Consider the following 17,211-nt stretch of genomic DNA (forward strand, 5'->3'; position numbering starts at 1 on the left):
GAGCCTGATTTGGGGCTAGAACTCACAAACCCACTCACTGGAGCCTGCTTCCAATTCTGTGTCTCTCCTCTCTGCCCCTCCCCCACTCACTCTCTGTCTCTCTCTCTCTCAAAAACAAATAGACGTTAAAAAAAAATTAAAAAAAGAATAACATCCATATCTGTCCTCTAGGAGTAACTCACCCTCTATTGAGAGTACTGATATGTAAACAGATAATTAAATAACATAGTTATTTAGTTGCAAAGGTTATCATTATTGTGGAATAGAGAAGGAATAGAATAATGGTAAATTTTTAGATATATCTGTACTTATTTAGGATGAGACTAAACTTGGTTAAAGTAAACATTCTCTCTGATCGAATAACTTAAAGACATTAAAACATCTTTTTTTTTTTAATGACTAGAGATTTTTTTTTTTAACCAAGAAGCACAAATTTGAATTTGCCTTTTTCTGATTTTGGTACCAAAAAATCTAAATATAATTACCTACATCCACAAACACAGAAGTTTACTTTTGTTGACAAATGTTCTTTCAATGCACATATGCTCCCATTACACATGGACCAATCCACGTAAGTATGACTCCTTCTACACAGTATGTCATTGTTCCTCCACCCTCCATTTGGGGAAGAAGTGGTATAGTTTCCTCTTCTAAAATCTCTCTCATATTATCTTCTACATATATAAATGCCTCATGAACTAAACTCTTAATGTTCACATATTCTGATTAGTCATTGTCAGAGATACCAATCATGTAAAAAATTTTAAATCCTTTATTTTGATTTAAGGAAAGATATTATTTCCTTTTATTAAATCATTTCTGTTAAATTATCTTTCCTTTCTTCCCTCTTTTCCCTTTTAAAGAAATTCTGTAGATTTTTCCATACTTTTAGGCCATGTCTAATTACTTGCAGTAACATCTTTTTAGGGTCTATAGATTTATAATCTAAAATTGATCCTTAAGGACTTTCCCATCAGGATTCTAAGATGTTCATATTTTCTCTGAATGGGGCACCACAGCCAATGGAATTCAGGTGGCCTCTAGAAGCTACCAATGGCCAGCATGGAAATGAGGACCTCCATTCTATAGCTATAAGAACCTGAATTCTGCTAACACCCTGAATAATCAAGGAAATGGATCTTCCCCTGGAGCCCTCAGAAAGGAATGTAGCCTTGCTAACACCTTGATTTAAAAAAATATTTTTTTAATGTTTATTTATCTTTGAGAGAGAGAGAGAGAGAGACTGAGGACTGAGACCCGAGTGGGGGAGGGGCAGAGAGAGAAGGAGGTACAAAATCCGAAGCAGGCTCCAGACTCTGAGCTGTCAGCATAGAGCCCAATGTGGGGCTTGAACTCCCAAAACGCAAGATAGTGACCTGAGCTGAAGTCGGACACTTAACTGACTGAGTCACTCAGGTGCCCCAACAATACCTTGGTTTTAGCTCAATAAAACCAGTGTTGGATTTATGATCTATGAAAGGTTCTAAGTTTGTGGTAATTTGTTGCAACAGTAATAGAAAACTGTATCTTTGCAACTGCTGTTCCAGGCCAATCTTAGCAATGAGTTATGTGGGTGGAGATGTCCTGGGTAAGGCTTTCGCTACCTTCTTATTGATAACAAAATTTCCCTTAACTTTATTGCTTGACTTAAGAAATTATTATTTCTTAAAAAATATTAGTGTTATAAGAGTAGCACATTAAACCTGTTCTTATCAGGTCCTTTTCTAAGTAATTTGGCCAGTTGAGAGCAGATTTTGGATGAGAAAAGCATAAAATACTACTACCCAGAGAGATGGCCCTTTGTGGGGAGGATTTTGACTGGCCATAGAACATGATCAAAGTTCTGGGTATTTGGGGAGGTGCCAGTGATATTTTCCCAAAGCCAAAACCAAACTGGCCAGCCTCACAATTTTTCAAGACTGCCTTTAGAAAAAAAAATACATTGCTAAGTCTCTCAAAAGCACACCAGCAATCAATTGTTGTGCTCTAGCTCAGTGACATAGTGCTTCTTTATAGGCAACTCAAAATAACATTGATGTTTTACTTGGATATCATATTGTGAATACAGGTCACATTTGTGTTCTATAAACTTCTTTTATAATTACTGCTTTTTCTATTTTTTCTGTTCTTTGCTTATCTTGTTTTTAGAAATTATTTGTACTTAAACAAGCCAAAAGTTATTTTTACTTACCTTTTCACATTCCATATCCTAGAAAACTGTTAGCTGCAATCAATTTATTGCTTTGAATTAGGGAAAAAAATAGAAAACCTCACAGTATTGTGAAGGCACAAATAGTGATAATATTAAATAGTTCAATTAGATATACAGAAAAGCTTGTATTTTGAAGAAAAAGCAATATAATAAAAATAATGAAAACAAAAAAATAGAAAAAGTCATTCCCATAATCATTCCAAAAACATCAAATATTTTCATATTTGTATGTATCTATGTACCTTTCAAATCTTTGAACAGATTTTTAAAAAAAATTTATTTTGGGGCGCCTGGGTGGCTCAGTTGGTTAAGTGGCCGACCTCGGCTCAGGTCATGATCTCGCGGTCCGAGAGTTCGAGCCCCGTGTCAGGCTCTGTGCTCACAGCTCAGAGCCTGGAGCCTGTTTCAGATTCTGTGTCTCCCTCTCTCTGACCCTCCCTTGTTCATGCTCTGTCTCTCCCTGTCTCAAAAATAAATAAAACGTTAAAAAAAATTTATTTTGTTAAATAATCTTTACTCCCAACATGGGGCTCAAATTTACAATCCTGAGATCAAGAGTCACATGCTGTGTTCACTGAGCCAGCTAGGCACCCCTGAATGGATGTATTTTTTACATGGTCATGATTACCGTAAATACATTTTTTGTGTGTCCTTTACTTTTGTATACTTATTTTAGCTCAATATTATGTTATGTCTCAAAGTACTCAAACTAAGAAAGCAAAACATGAGTATAATTTCAATAAAATAGGTTGAAGGGAAAGATAATGATAGAGGCAGCATTTTTAAAACTTGAGGTATAACATATACAGTTTCTTATGTGTACGGTTCAGTAAAATTTTATATATGTAAATATCCAAGAAACCACCACCCATATTGTTATGGAATATTATCAACAACCCAGAAACTTTGTTTGTGCCTCCTCCCAATCAGTTACTCCTCCATTGTAACTACTATTCTCACTGTGTCACCATAGATTAGTTTTATGTGTTTTTGACCTTTATTGTAAGTGGAATCATACAGTATTTTTACTTTTGTCTAATTTTTTTCATTCAACCATATGTCTATGAGATTTATCTATAGGTATAGTGGCAAAATTTTTGAATCCTCTCAACTTCTCTCTCATAAAACAGAGAAAGTAAGAGAATATAACCAAAAACCCACAGGTAGCAACTACAACAAAACTTAGGTGATGCTATATTACTGTAAGCTTCCAAATACAAGTGGTTTTCCAAAATATCATTAACAGGTATACGTGGTATCAGCATCTGTGTGTGAGGAAGCAGAGGAAAATCAGTTGGCTTCTAAGACCATGAAGAAAGAACTCCCAAATCACCAACAAATCCCGAAAAATGAGATGGGCCAATCTGAGAACAGCAGTTGAAATTGGGCAGAAATCTGTAGTATCATAGTCCTAGAACAGGATCATAGTCAAATTACATAATGTTGTGAAAGACAATGAAGGCATACCATAAACAGGCAAGCCCTGCCAAATAATTCAAAACAAGTTGAAGTATATTAAAAACATGACAAAAGTTGTGAAATAACCATGTAAGTCAAAACCAGGAAAAGTAATAATTGAAGTGACTGGAGAAAAGGAAATTTTTAAGAGAGATGGCAGAACTCAAAAAGAGAATTACAAAAATGGTAAAATTATTACAGAAGTGAAGACAAAACTAGAAGGAGTATAAGAGCAAATAAATACAATGGAAAATGCCTTAAGGGATAAATAGAATGGGAAATGGAAGCCAGGAAATGGCAAAAGAGATACAAAGTTTTGTTAGAAAGTGATAGATACAGAAGGTAAAGATCCAAAGTATATATAATAGGAGTCGTCAAAGGAGAAGCACAAAGTAATGAATAGAACAAATACTAAAGGCTACCATTGAAGAAAGATTTCCTCAAACATAGGAGATTTAAAATTGATATTGAAAAGTCATACTAGATATGTAGGAGAATTGACCCAATACCCTTGTATATGCTAATAAAACTATAGGAGTTACAAGAAAAAGAAAAAAATCTTATGGGCATCCAGGGAACAGACTAAGTCACTCATAGAAGGAAGAAAATAAAAATGTCATCAGACTTTGATAACAACGCTTTATGCAGGGAGACAGTAGGTTAACATAGGATACTCAAAGAATAGGTGAGCCAAAGATTTTATATCTAGCCATTCTGAACTTTACAGATCATAATAAGCAAGCTGGTATAAACATATGAGAACTCAAAGAATATTGTTCCCGTGAGTGTTTCAAGGAGTCTACTGGAGAATTGGCTTCAGGTTAACAATATGACTAGGCTTATAGTAAAATAAGTACTGATTGTGAGCACTAGATATAGATTTATCTGTAGAACCAGGACAAAATGTGTCTCTGAAGGATACAGTATTGTATGTATTGGCTCTAGGCATCAACATTACAAAAATGGGGTAGAATGAGAAGTAAATGAAGAGTCAAAGTTTCTCTCTTAATAAAAATATATTACTTAAAATCAGATGTAGGGAAAAGGGAGGGGGGAGGATATCTCCTAATTTTCATGTTGCTTATAGTGGACAACCAACAGAAAAATGCCCCAAAGGTGGCATGAAGGTAAAGGGATTTTTACAAAGGTAATTTGTATAAAGGTAATCATAAGATTAAAAATAGAAACCTTCCTGTATACTAGAATATATTCCAAAAAAGGGAGAGCAAATAAAATAGACCCACACCCCTTTCTTAGGTAAAGCTGGTGCACACACACACACACTGACAAAGATGTAAGGGATAAAACAAAATAAAAAATAGTCATCTGTGTGGGGAAGGAGAATGGGGGAGAGAAAGGGTAGAAATGAGACTTGTTTGACTTTACCTTGCTCTATAATTTTTTTGGTGAATTGAACTTTGGAACCATGTAAATATTTTACTTAATTACAAAACAAAATGAAATTTTAAAAAAATTTTATTTATTTATTTTGAGAGAAAGAGAGAGTAGATGCTTGAGAGAGTGTGGGGGAGGGGCAGAGAGAGAGAGAATCCCAAGCCGACTCCTTGCTTTCGGCTCATAGCACAAGTTGGGGCTTAGTCTCATGAACTGTAAGATCATATCCTGAGCCAAATAAAGAGTTGGATGCTTAACCGACTGAGCCACCCACGTACCCCAAAACAAAATGAAATTTTTAGAAATCAGTTCCTAAAACTCAAAAGGATATTAAACAAGTGGCCCTAATTATGTATTTAGTTGTTTGTATGTCTACCTAGAGAGAAGGTATTACAAATGACTTTAAATGATTTGATTGTTGCCTCCTTGTGCTCACAGTAGATATTCAGACCAATACCCTTGTATTGGTCTGCCTTTGGAAGAGAGTTTGGCAGTTCTCCTAAAGGTCAAAGAGAGTTACAGTAGACACAGCAATTCTCCTAGGTATATACCCAAGAGAAATGAAAACATGTCCACACAAAAACCTATGTTCAGGGCAACAACCTCTTTGACCTCTTACTTGAAATGTCTCTGAAGTCAAGGGAAATAAAAGCAAAAATGAATTACTGGGACCTCATCAAGATAAAAAGCTTCTGCACAGCAAAGGAAATAATCAACAAAACTAAAAGGCAACTGATGGAATGGGAGAAGATATTTGCAAATGACATATCTGATAAAGGGTTAGTATCTAAAATCTATAAAGAACTTACCAAACTCAACACCCAAAAAGCAAATAATCTAGTGAAGAAACGGGCAGAACATATGAATAGACACTTTTCCAAAGAACACTTCCAGGTGGCTAACAGACACATGAAAAGATGCTCAACTTTGCTCATCATCAGGGAAATACAAATCACTGAGATACCACCTCACACCAGTCAGAGTGGCTAAAATTAACAACTCAGGAAACAACAGATGTTGGTGAGGCTGTGGAGAAAGGGAAACCCTTTTGCACTGTTGTTGGGAATGCAAACTGGTTCAGCCACTCTGGAAAACAGTATGGAGGTTCCTCAAAATATTTTTAAAAAATTTTTAATGTTTTATTTTTGAGAGAGAGAGAGACAGAGTGTGAGTGGGCAAGGAGTAGAGAGAGAGGGAGACATAGAATCCAAAGCAGGTTCCAGGCTCCTAGCTGTCAGCCCAGAGCTGATGCGGGACTCGAACTCACGAACTGCGAGATCATGACCTGAGCTGAAGTTGGACTCTTAACCGAGCAACCCAGGCACCCCCAAATAATTTAAAAATAAAATTATCCTACAACCCAGCAATATCACTACTAGGAATTTATCCAGAGGATACAGGAGTGCTGATTTGTAGGGGCACGTGTACCCCAATGTTTATAGCAGTACTATCAACAATAGCCAAATTATGGAAAGAGCCCAATGTCCATCAACTGATAAATGGATAAAGAAGATATATATATATATATATATATATATATATATATATATATATACCACATATATATATACCACATATATATATACCACATATACCACATACACACACACACACACACACACACATATACATACACACACACATATATACATATACATACAATGGAATACTACTTGGTGATGAAAAAGAATGAAACCTTGCCATTTGCAACAACATGGATGGAATTGGAGGGTATTGTGCTAAGTGAAATAAGTCAGAGAAAGATAGATATCATATGTTTTCACTCATGTGGAATTTGAGAAACTTAACAGAAGACCATAGGGGAAGGGAAGGAAAAATAAGTTAAACACAGAGGGAGGCAAACCATAAGAGACTCTTAAATACAGAGAACAAACTGAGAGTTGATGGGGGTGGGGAGTTGGGGGGCAGGGAAAATGGGTGACGGGCACTGAGGAGGGCACTTGTTGGGATGAACACTGGGTGTTGTATGTAAGTGATGAATCATGAGAATCTACTCCCAAAGTGAAGACTACACTGTATACACTCACTGTATGTTAGCTAACTTGACAATAAATTATTAAATAAATATTAATAAATAAGTAAAATAAAACCTGCAACATGCAACTTATCCCTAAAAACAAACTTCAAAGAATATATATCATGATACTTAAGTTACATTAAATTTTTATGTTTTCAGGGCCGCTAGGATGGCTCAGTCAGTTAAGCATCTGGATCTTGGTTTTGGCTCAGGTCATGATCTCCTAATTCATGAGTCTGAGCCCCATCTCAGGCTCTGTGCTGATTGTGTGGAACCTGCTTGGGATTCTCTCTATGTCTCTCTGTCCCCAGCCCCACTTGAGCTCTTGCTCTCTCTCAAAATAAAGAAATAAAAAACTAAAAAAAAAAGTGTTAGAAAAATTTTTATGCCTTTATTAAAATTAAGAAGTGATTTATTTAAAAAATAAAACTAAAAAAATAAAAATAATAAAATTAAGAAGTCATTTTTTTTTTTGATGACTCTAGTAACAAAAAAAAAATACAATCAAATCATCAGAACTTGGGTCTTTAATAGTTAAGAAATTTGGGAGGGAGGGTTGGACGATAAGGTTATTTTGTCCATATATAATATATATGTCCACATGTACATACATAATAATTTGTCCATAAATAATAATTTAACAATTATTGATAAGTCAAAAAGATCTATTTATCATTTGTGCTTTAAAGAGACTTAAAAAATTTTTTTTTAATGTTTATTTTTGACAGAGAGAGAGAGAGAGAGAGAGCGCAAGAGAGACAGTGCATGAGCAGGGGAGGGGCAGAGAGAGAAGGAGACACAGAATCTGAAGCAGGCTCCAGGTTCTGAGCTGTCAGCACAGAGCCTGATGCGGGGCTCGAACTCACGACTGTGAGATCATGACCTGAGCTGAAAGTTGGACGCTCAACCGACTGAGCCACCCAGGCGCCCCTGAAGAGACTTTTAACACTCTAAGTCTCTTCTTTTCCCCAAATACGCCATGGAATATTAGATTCACATTTGTGTTTCAACCTCTAGAAAGAAATGAGGGAACCTCCTTAGGTGTAATTTAGTGATACTAATAAGAACCCTGAAGATGAATTTTTAAATATCCCTCTCACTTAACACTTATCTCTCTAACCAAACTATTCCTTATGTTAGGATATACTCAGGCCAGCAGCATCTATATTGCCTGCTTGTTAGATGCAAATTAATGGGCCCCACCCCATCCCATCCTCTTGAACCTGACCCTCTGGGATATGAGGGCCAGGAAATTTACTGAGCTCTTCTGGACATTCTTTTTCTTTTACTTTTCTTTCCTTTTCTTTCTTTCTTTTCTTTCCTTTTCTTTTTCTCTTTTCTTTCTTTCTTTCTTTCTTTCTTTCTTTCTTTCTTTCTTTCTTTCTTTCTTTCTTTCTTTCTTTCTTTCTTTCTTTCTTCTTTCTTTTTTGAGAGACAGAGAGTACAAGCATGTGGGGGAAGGGCAGAGAGAGAGGGAGAGAGAGAGAATCTCAATCAGGCTCCACGCTCAGCCCAGAGCTTGACATGGGGGTCGATCTCACGACCTTGAGATCATGACCTGAGCTGAAATCAAGAGTCGTCTGCTCAACGGACTGAGCCACCCAAGCACCCCTCTTCCAGAGATTCTTAAACACTGAAAAGTTACGACACTGGTTCTTAATTCTGTTTGCACATTAGAATCATCTGGGATGCTTTTATAAAAGATACCAAAACCCAGGACCCCAACTAATTAAATCCAGAAATTCTTGGGATAGAATCTGGGTCTATTTTTTTAATATTCTCTATATGATTTTAACATACAGTCACTGTTCTATAAGAAAAGCAAAATCTGTGATTTGGTTTAAGACTATCATTAGCAACTGGCTCACTGTTCATTCTCTGCCAGTTCATCTGCCAACTCTTGAGAAAAATTACATGACCTGTGCCTTAGCTACTAATCCAGCTTCTCATAGTTACATTGTAAACTTGGTTTCTTACATTTGTTACCAAGTCCAAGCTTGTTCTGCTCACCACACAACAGGCCAATAAATTGAGAGGCTAAATTTTGGGGCAAGGAGAATGACTCTGTTTGGAACGTCAGAAAATCAAGGAGATGGTGGACTATTGTCCCTAAGAGCCATCTCCCCAGAGCATAAGATTTGAGTTGCTTTTATGTTAGGAAGAGGAGAAGTTGAAAGGGGGGTGAAGTTAAAAGGTGACTGACACCAGTAGACATCTGAGAAAGGTCACGTAACTTCTTTGTTCTTGGTCAGTTGATCTTTGCGTACAGGTGTCTGGTCATCGTGTTTCTGTAGATGTTAAACACCGCAAGTCATTTCTGTTATGTAATTCCTTATCTCCTTGGGTGTGGTAGATTTTGGGTAAAAAGCAGTTTCTGCAAACCTTAGCTGTAAAACGCCTAAGTGCAGGGCTAAGCAGAATGTTCTAAGCTATAGGTCACAGTAGCAAGAGAAGGAGAAGCAATATGGAGTCAGACATGCTAAGTTTTTCCCTGTTACACATTCATCAACCTCATTTTTTCCTCATTTCATTTTTATTATTAGTGAATTATTATTTCCTCATTCACTTTTATTATTAGACTTTCAGATAATACAGTAGGAAAATAACATAAAGCACTGGTTTTCAAATTTAGTGTGCATTAGAATTACCTAGAGTTATTGTTAAAATAGATTGCTGGGCCCCACTCCAGTCTCTCTAATACAGTAGATATAAGGTAGGGCCAAAAAATTTGCATTTTCAATAAGTTCCCAGATGGTGCTTAAGCTTCTGGCCCAGTGATCACTTTTTGAGAATGACTATATAATGAACCTTCATCACCCAGTTTCTAGCAGTTATCAACTAATGACTAATTCTTATCTGTACTACCACCTATTTCTCCATGGCCAGGATTATTTTGAGTAAATCCCTAAGAACATATCATTTCATCACTAAATATTTCAGTATATATCACTAAGAACACAAAGACTTTTAACCTAAACTCAATACCATTATTAAACCTAAAAACAATTAACAATAATTCCTTAATATTAGCAAATATCCAGTCACTGTTCAAATTTTTCCAATTTTTTTTTCAGTTTGTTGACATTAAGATGCAAATAAGATACAATCATTGTGATTGGCTGATCTGTAAGTTCCCCTTCCACATTTTTTCCCCTTGTAATTTTCTGTAGTTGAAGAAACTGGTCATATCCTATATTTTCCCACAGTCTAGATTTTGCCATCTGCAGTCTCATGGTGTCATCTAACATGTTGCTCTGTTTCCTTTATTTCCTGTAAATTGGTAGTTAGATCTAGAGTCCTGATCAGAATCAGGTTTGATTTTTTTTGGCAAGAAAAAAATAAGTAAAAAAACTAAGAAAAAAAAGTAAGAACTTCATAGGTGATATTGTATACTTCCAGCAGGAAGCATTTAATGTCTGATTGTCTCTCTTATGTTATTAGCAAATGATGATCATTGTCTAGATCTACTAATTCACTTACAACTGCAAATTGGTAATATTCTTTTTTTTTGATGTTTATTTATTTTTGAGAGAGAGAGAGAGAGACAGAAGGAGTTGGGGGGGGGGGGGCAGAGAGAGAGGGAGACAGAATCCATAGCAGGCTCCAGGCTCTGGGCTGTCAGCACAGAACCTGACCCAGGGCTTGAACTCACTAACTGTGAGATCATGACCTGAGCCAAAGTTGGACCCTTAACTGACTGAGCCACCCAGGTACCTCATAAAATGGTAATATTCTAATTCTTATGTCTTCATCTAACTGCAGTAGTTCTACAAAAGAAACATCTCCTTGACTGTTGGTTACCCTGGGGTGTAGTTCATATAACAAAGGCAGAATAAATTCCTGATTATTTCCCTTTAACTATTAGTTTCCAAAAATACAAATTTGAACAGTGACTGGATAATTGTTGTTAATTATTGTTTAATGTTGTTGAGGTTAAGTTAAAAAAAGTCTTTGTGTTCATCACTAAATATACTAAAATATTTAGTGATGAAATGATATGCTGTCAGGGACTTGCTCAAAATAATCTAGGCCATGGAGAAGTAGGTGGTGGTACAGATGAGCTAAGAATGAGCCATTAGTTGGTAACTGCTGGAAACTGGGTAATGGGTAAATGGGGATTCATTACACCAGTAGCCTTGTAGTCTTGTAGTCTCCAAATACAACCAATAAATGTTATTGTTAAGGTCATAAACTCACTAATTTTAACATAATTGGTGTATTCCAATAAATATAATGCTCAAATTAGCCCAATTTTAGCCAGCCTTTTTTTTTTTTTGTCAGAATCTTGTAGGCTTTTATCACTTCCCTTGTTTTCTAAGTATGACAAAATGTTCCAAATTCATACTTTATTTTTTCTGACCCACATCTCCTATCAGCTTTTTCTTTAGTGTGCCCAGGTTTATTTTGTGGAAACATGGAAAATGATATTGAGAGAAAACCCTAAAGTGTTAGGGGTGCTCACTGTTACTAAGTTGATCATTGCTTTTCTAGCCCTTTTTAGTGGACAGAGCTAGGAATTTTTTTTCACAAACTCAAACTGATACTTCCAGTTCAAATCCAGAAACTATAGGATTTTATTTACCCTCACCAGTCTTAACTTCAGTATCTGCTTTCACTTAGCCAAAAATCCTAGTTATTTAAAAACTCTAGTGAAAATGCTCAGAATAGCCATACCAACACTACAAAGAGTTTTAAAATTTCTTTTTTACATTCTTTTGTTTGTAAACCTATTTTCTTCTTTTTAAATGACAATTTTATTGAGATATATTTCACATATTGTAAAGTTCACCCTTTTAAAGCGTAGAATTCAGTCATTTTTAGTGCAGAGCTGTGCAACTGACTAATCTAATTTCAGAATTTCAGAACATTTTCATCACCACAAAAAGAAACCCATACCCATTAGCAGTCACTCCTATTCCCCTCCCCATGTCTCATGGCAACCACTAATCTTCTTTTATTTTCTCTTGTGGCTATTTCATCTAAATGGAATAATATAGTATGTGGCCTTTTGTGACTGGCTTCTTTCACTTAGCATAATGTTTTCAAGGTTCATCCATGTTGCAGCATGTTTTATTGCTTCATTCCTTTTTTGAGAGGGAGATCACGTGCATGTACCTGAGCAGGGGAGGGGCAGAGGGAAAGGGGGAGAGAATCTCAAGCAGGCTCCACACCCAGTGCCGGGCTCAATTCCAGGACTGAGAGATCATGACCTGAGCCAAACTCAAGAATTGGACACTTAACCAACTGAGCCACCCAGGTGCCTCTTTTCATTTTTCTTTTTTCTTTTCTTTTCTTTTCTTTTCTTTTCTTTTCTTTTCTTTTCTTTTCTTTTCTTTTCTTTTCTTTTCTTTTCTTTTCTTTTCTTTTCTTTTCTTTACTTTACTTTACTTTTCTTTTTTTGAAGCACGCTCTATGCCAGTTCGGGGCTTGAACTCACAATCCCGAGATCAAGAGTCACTCAGCCAGCTAGGCGCCCTATTTCATTCCTCTTTATTGCCAAATAATACTGCCAAACATTATATGAATATAACATTTTGTTTTTCCATTCATCATTTTATGGGCATTTGCATCTTTCAGGTTTTTGGCTGTTATAAATAATGTCACTATAAACATTTGGTCATAGGGTTTTGGGTTTTTTTTAATACTTTCTTGTCAAGTTAGCTAATATATAATGTGGTCTTGGCTTCAGGAGTAGATTCCTGTGATTCATTAGTTACATACAACACCCAGTGCTCATCCCAACAAGTGCCCTCCTCAATGTCTATCACTCATTTTCCCCACCTCCCAAACCTCCTACCCCCATCAACCCTCAATCTGTTCTCTGTATTTAAGAGTCTCTTATGGTTTGCCTTTCTCTGTTTGTAACTTATTTTTCCTTCCCTTCTCTGATGGCCTTCTGTTAAGTTTCTCAAATTCCACATATGAGTGAAAACGTATGATGTCTTTCTCTGACTGACTTATTTCACTTAGCATAATACCCTCCAGTTACATCCACATTGTTGCAAATGGCAAGATTTCATTCTTTTTATCACCAAGTAGTATTCCATTTTGTGTGTGTGTGTGTGTATATGTATGTATGTTGTATTAATAATACATATATGTACATATATATGTATATATTATATAATACAATATATGTAATATATTATACATACAATATAACACACTATAATACAATACAATATGTATTATACATATAATACAATATATGTATATTGTATTAATAATACATATATTATACATACATGTATGTATATATTATATATGTATATTGTATTAATATTATATGTACATTTGTGTATGTGCACATTATATGTACATTATATGTTTATGTATATGTACATTATATGTACAATATGTATTATACATGTAATACAATATACATATATTGTATACATACATGTATGTATATGTATACATGTATGTGTATAATACATAATACATATATAATATATACATACATGTGTATATTATATATACATATTATTACATACTATATAATACATATATATTACATATACCTATTATGTATATATTATATATGTATGTTGTATTAATATATGTACATATGTATGTATATATATTGTATTAATAATACATATATGTATACATATATATGTATATATTATATATACATTATATAATACATATATGTATTGTATTATACTATAATATAATATATAATACAGTATAATACAATATAATATGTATTGTACATATAATATATGTATATTGTATTAATACATATATGTACAGATATGTATATATTATATACATTATATAATACAATATACTAATACATATGTTGTATATTGTATTATATTATCCATTCATCAGTTGATGGACATTTGGGCTCTTTCCATAATTTGGCTATTGTTGGTAGCACCGCTATAAACATTGGGATACATGTGCCCCTGCGAATCAGCATTCCTGTATCCTTTGGATTAATTCCTAGTAGTGCTATTACTGGGTCATAAGGTAATTCCATTTTTAATTTTTTGAGGAACCTCCATACTGTTTTCCAGAGTGGCTGTACCAGTTTGCATTCGTAACACCAATGCAAGACGGTTCCCCTTTCTCCACATCCTTGCCAAACATCTGTTGTTTCCTGAGTTGTTAATTTTAGCCACTCTGACCGGTCTCAGTGTGGTTTTGATTCATACATTTCCCTGATGATGAGCAAAGTTGAGCATCTTTTGATGTGTCTGTTAACCATCTGGAAGTGTTCTTTGGAAAAGTGTCTATTCATGTCTTCTGCCCGTTTCTTCACTGGATTATTTTTCGGGTGTTGAGTTTGGTAAGTTCTTTATAGATTTTAGATACTAACCCTTTATCAGATATGTCATTTGCAAATATATTCTCCCATTCCATTGGTTGCCTTTTAGTTTTGTTGATTATTTCCTTTGCTGTGCAGAAGCTTTTTATCTTGATGAGGTCCCAATAATTCATTTTTGCTTTTATTTCCCTTGCCTTCAGAGATATGTCAAGTAAGAAGTTGCTGTAGCTGAGGTTAAAGAGATTGTTGCCTGTTTTCACCTCTAGAATTTTTATGGTTTCCTATCTCACATTTAGGTCCTTCATCCATCTTGAATTTTTTTTGTGTATGATGTAAGAAAGTGGTCCAGTTTCATTCTTCTGCATGTTGCTGCATGCTTCTCCCAGCACCATTTGCTGAAGAGACTGTCTTTTTTCCATTGGATACTCTTTCCTGCTTTGTCAAAGATTAGTTGGCCATATATTTGTGGGTCCATTTCTGGGTTCTCTATTCTATTCCACCGGTCAATTTGTCTGTTTTTGTGCCAATATCACAGTGTCTTGATGATTACAGCTTTGTAGTACAGGCTAAAGTCTGGGATTGTGATGCCTCCAGCTTTGGTTTTCTTTTTCAACATTTCTTTGGCTATTCTGGGTCTTTTGTGGTTCCATACAAATTTTATGATTATATGTTTGTTCTAGCTCTGTGAAGAATGCTGGTGCTATTTTGATAGGGGTTTCATTGAATGTGTAGATTCCTTTGTTAGTATTAACGTTTTAACAATACTTATTCTTCCAATCCATGAGCATGGAATGTTTTTCCATTTCTTTGTGTCTTCTTCAGTTTCTTTGATAAGCTTTCTATAGTTTTCAGCATATAGATGTTTTATCTCTTTAGTTAGTTTTATTCCTAGGTATTTTGTGGTTCTTGGTGCAATTATAAATGGTTTATAAGTTAATAATAATATAATAATTATTTATAAATATAATAAATAATAATAGTTATAAATTATTTATGGTTCTTGGTGCAATTATCAATTTTTCTGTTGCTTCGTTATTGGTGTAGGGAAATGCAACTGATTGTTGTACATTAATTTTATATCCTGCAATTTTGCTGAATTCAGGTATCAGTTCTAGCAGTTTTTTGTTGGAGTCTTTCAAGTTTTCTGTGTAGAGTATCATGTCATTTGCAAAAAGTGAAAGTTTGACTTCTTCTTTGCCAATTTGGATGCCTTTTATTTCATTTTGTTGTCTGATTGTTGTGGCCAGGACTTCCAACAATATGTTAAACAACAGTGGTGAGAGTGGACGTCCCTGTTGTGCAGATTTTATATTTGTTGTACCTGGAGTATGAAAGACATCAGAGGAATATAGGGTGATGAAAGTATTATCTAAACATCCCTTTCCCTTTTCTCCTCTTAGCTAGGATCAGGCCTCTAGGAGTTCTTAGATACATTTTGTTATGTTTAATTTTAGTAAGATGTTTCTTTCTGGCTGATTTGGTTCTTTTGGTAGTTTAAAATCATACTTTAAAGTAAATAGTTTTAAAATATGAACCTATGGTTTTAAAATACAATTTAAAATAAGATCTCTGGGGCATCTGGTTGGCTCAGTCAGTTAAGCATCCAACTCTTGATTTCAGCTCAGGTCATGATCTCATGGTTTGTGAGTTTAAGCCTCACTCCGAGCTCTGTGCTCACAGTGAGCAGCTTGCGTGGGATTGTCTCTCTCTCTCTCTCCCTCTGACCCTGTCCCACTTGTGCTGTCTCTCTCTCTCTCTCAAAAATAAATAAATACACATTTTAAAACAATAAAATAAGATCTCTCTTGCATCTACACCATGAGAATAAATTTAGAATGATAGATGTGCCATAAGCCTAGTCCAATCTATGATTACATATTAATAAATTGAGTTTCATTTGTCTATACCAACCACATAATTTTTATGTAAAATAGTAGTCATGCAGTATGTCATAATTCTGTTTGTCAAACATAAATGAATTTTTTTTATTGCCAGAAGTAGATTGTTTGTATTGTTGATATTGTCTTCACTTATTTTTAAAAAGATGACTTCAACTATTGTATATTTTCCTTTGTTGGAACTTACTCTTCTTAATTTCAGAAAAGGAAGCTTTTAACATTTTTATGCTGCTGATGAAGGGAAAGTTTGTTCATTATCTCCTCATCGATAACTTTCTCATAGGGCCTTTTACTTAAGCAATAGGTAGAGGTTTGAAGGACAGTTGAAAAAAGTGTCAGTGAGTAGTAAGAGTCATTCAGCATTTTTATTGTATGTATGAACTTTATTGAGAATTTGAAATCTTTTTTGATAGTACTATGAATTAATGAATATTTTTCTATATTTTTTCCATTTTCTCCACATTTTTTGTCATTGAACCCGTAGCTAACAATGAATATATTTGAAGCAACAATAATGTACAGCAAAATAAATATGCACTCAAGAACAACCAAAATATCAACAACAAAAAAATCAAGACTCAATTTGACTTTAAGCTGTAAGGTTGGAAGAATGGAAAGGGAATGTATGCAAATTTAGTCAAATAAATAAATCATCCTTCTAGCAAATACATATTTTGCATCTGAAAAATGAAAGAAAATGCATGTTATGCCATCTTTTAAAAGGCTTTTTCTGACTGTCTTATTCACACACACACATATACACACACACACATAAGTCTCCTTTGTCTTAGATGATGCTTCTTGATACCTTTAGATAACTTTCTCAGAGAGATAAGTAGATTCTAGAAGAGGTTATATTACTACATTATGAAAGAAAAAACAAGAAAAAAAAGGTCCATTAACCTATTCTTTCATGATTTAAAATGTGTGTCAG

General features: G+C 34.7%; 1 protein-coding gene across 4 annotated transcripts in view; it reads left to right on the forward strand.

Moving 5' to 3' along the window:
• The window catches only part of IFT80 (intraflagellar transport 80), a 135,204-nt gene that overhangs the window by 63,555 nt on the left and 54,438 nt on the right, over nucleotides 1-17,211 (forward strand). The gene's annotated exons all lie outside the window — the stretch shown is intronic.

The sequence above is a fragment of the Felis catus genome, chromosome C2 (genome assembly GCF_018350175.1).
Source record: "Felis catus isolate Fca126 chromosome C2, F.catus_Fca126_mat1.0, whole genome shotgun sequence".
Taxonomy (NCBI): Eukaryota; Metazoa; Chordata; class Mammalia; order Carnivora; family Felidae; genus Felis; species Felis catus.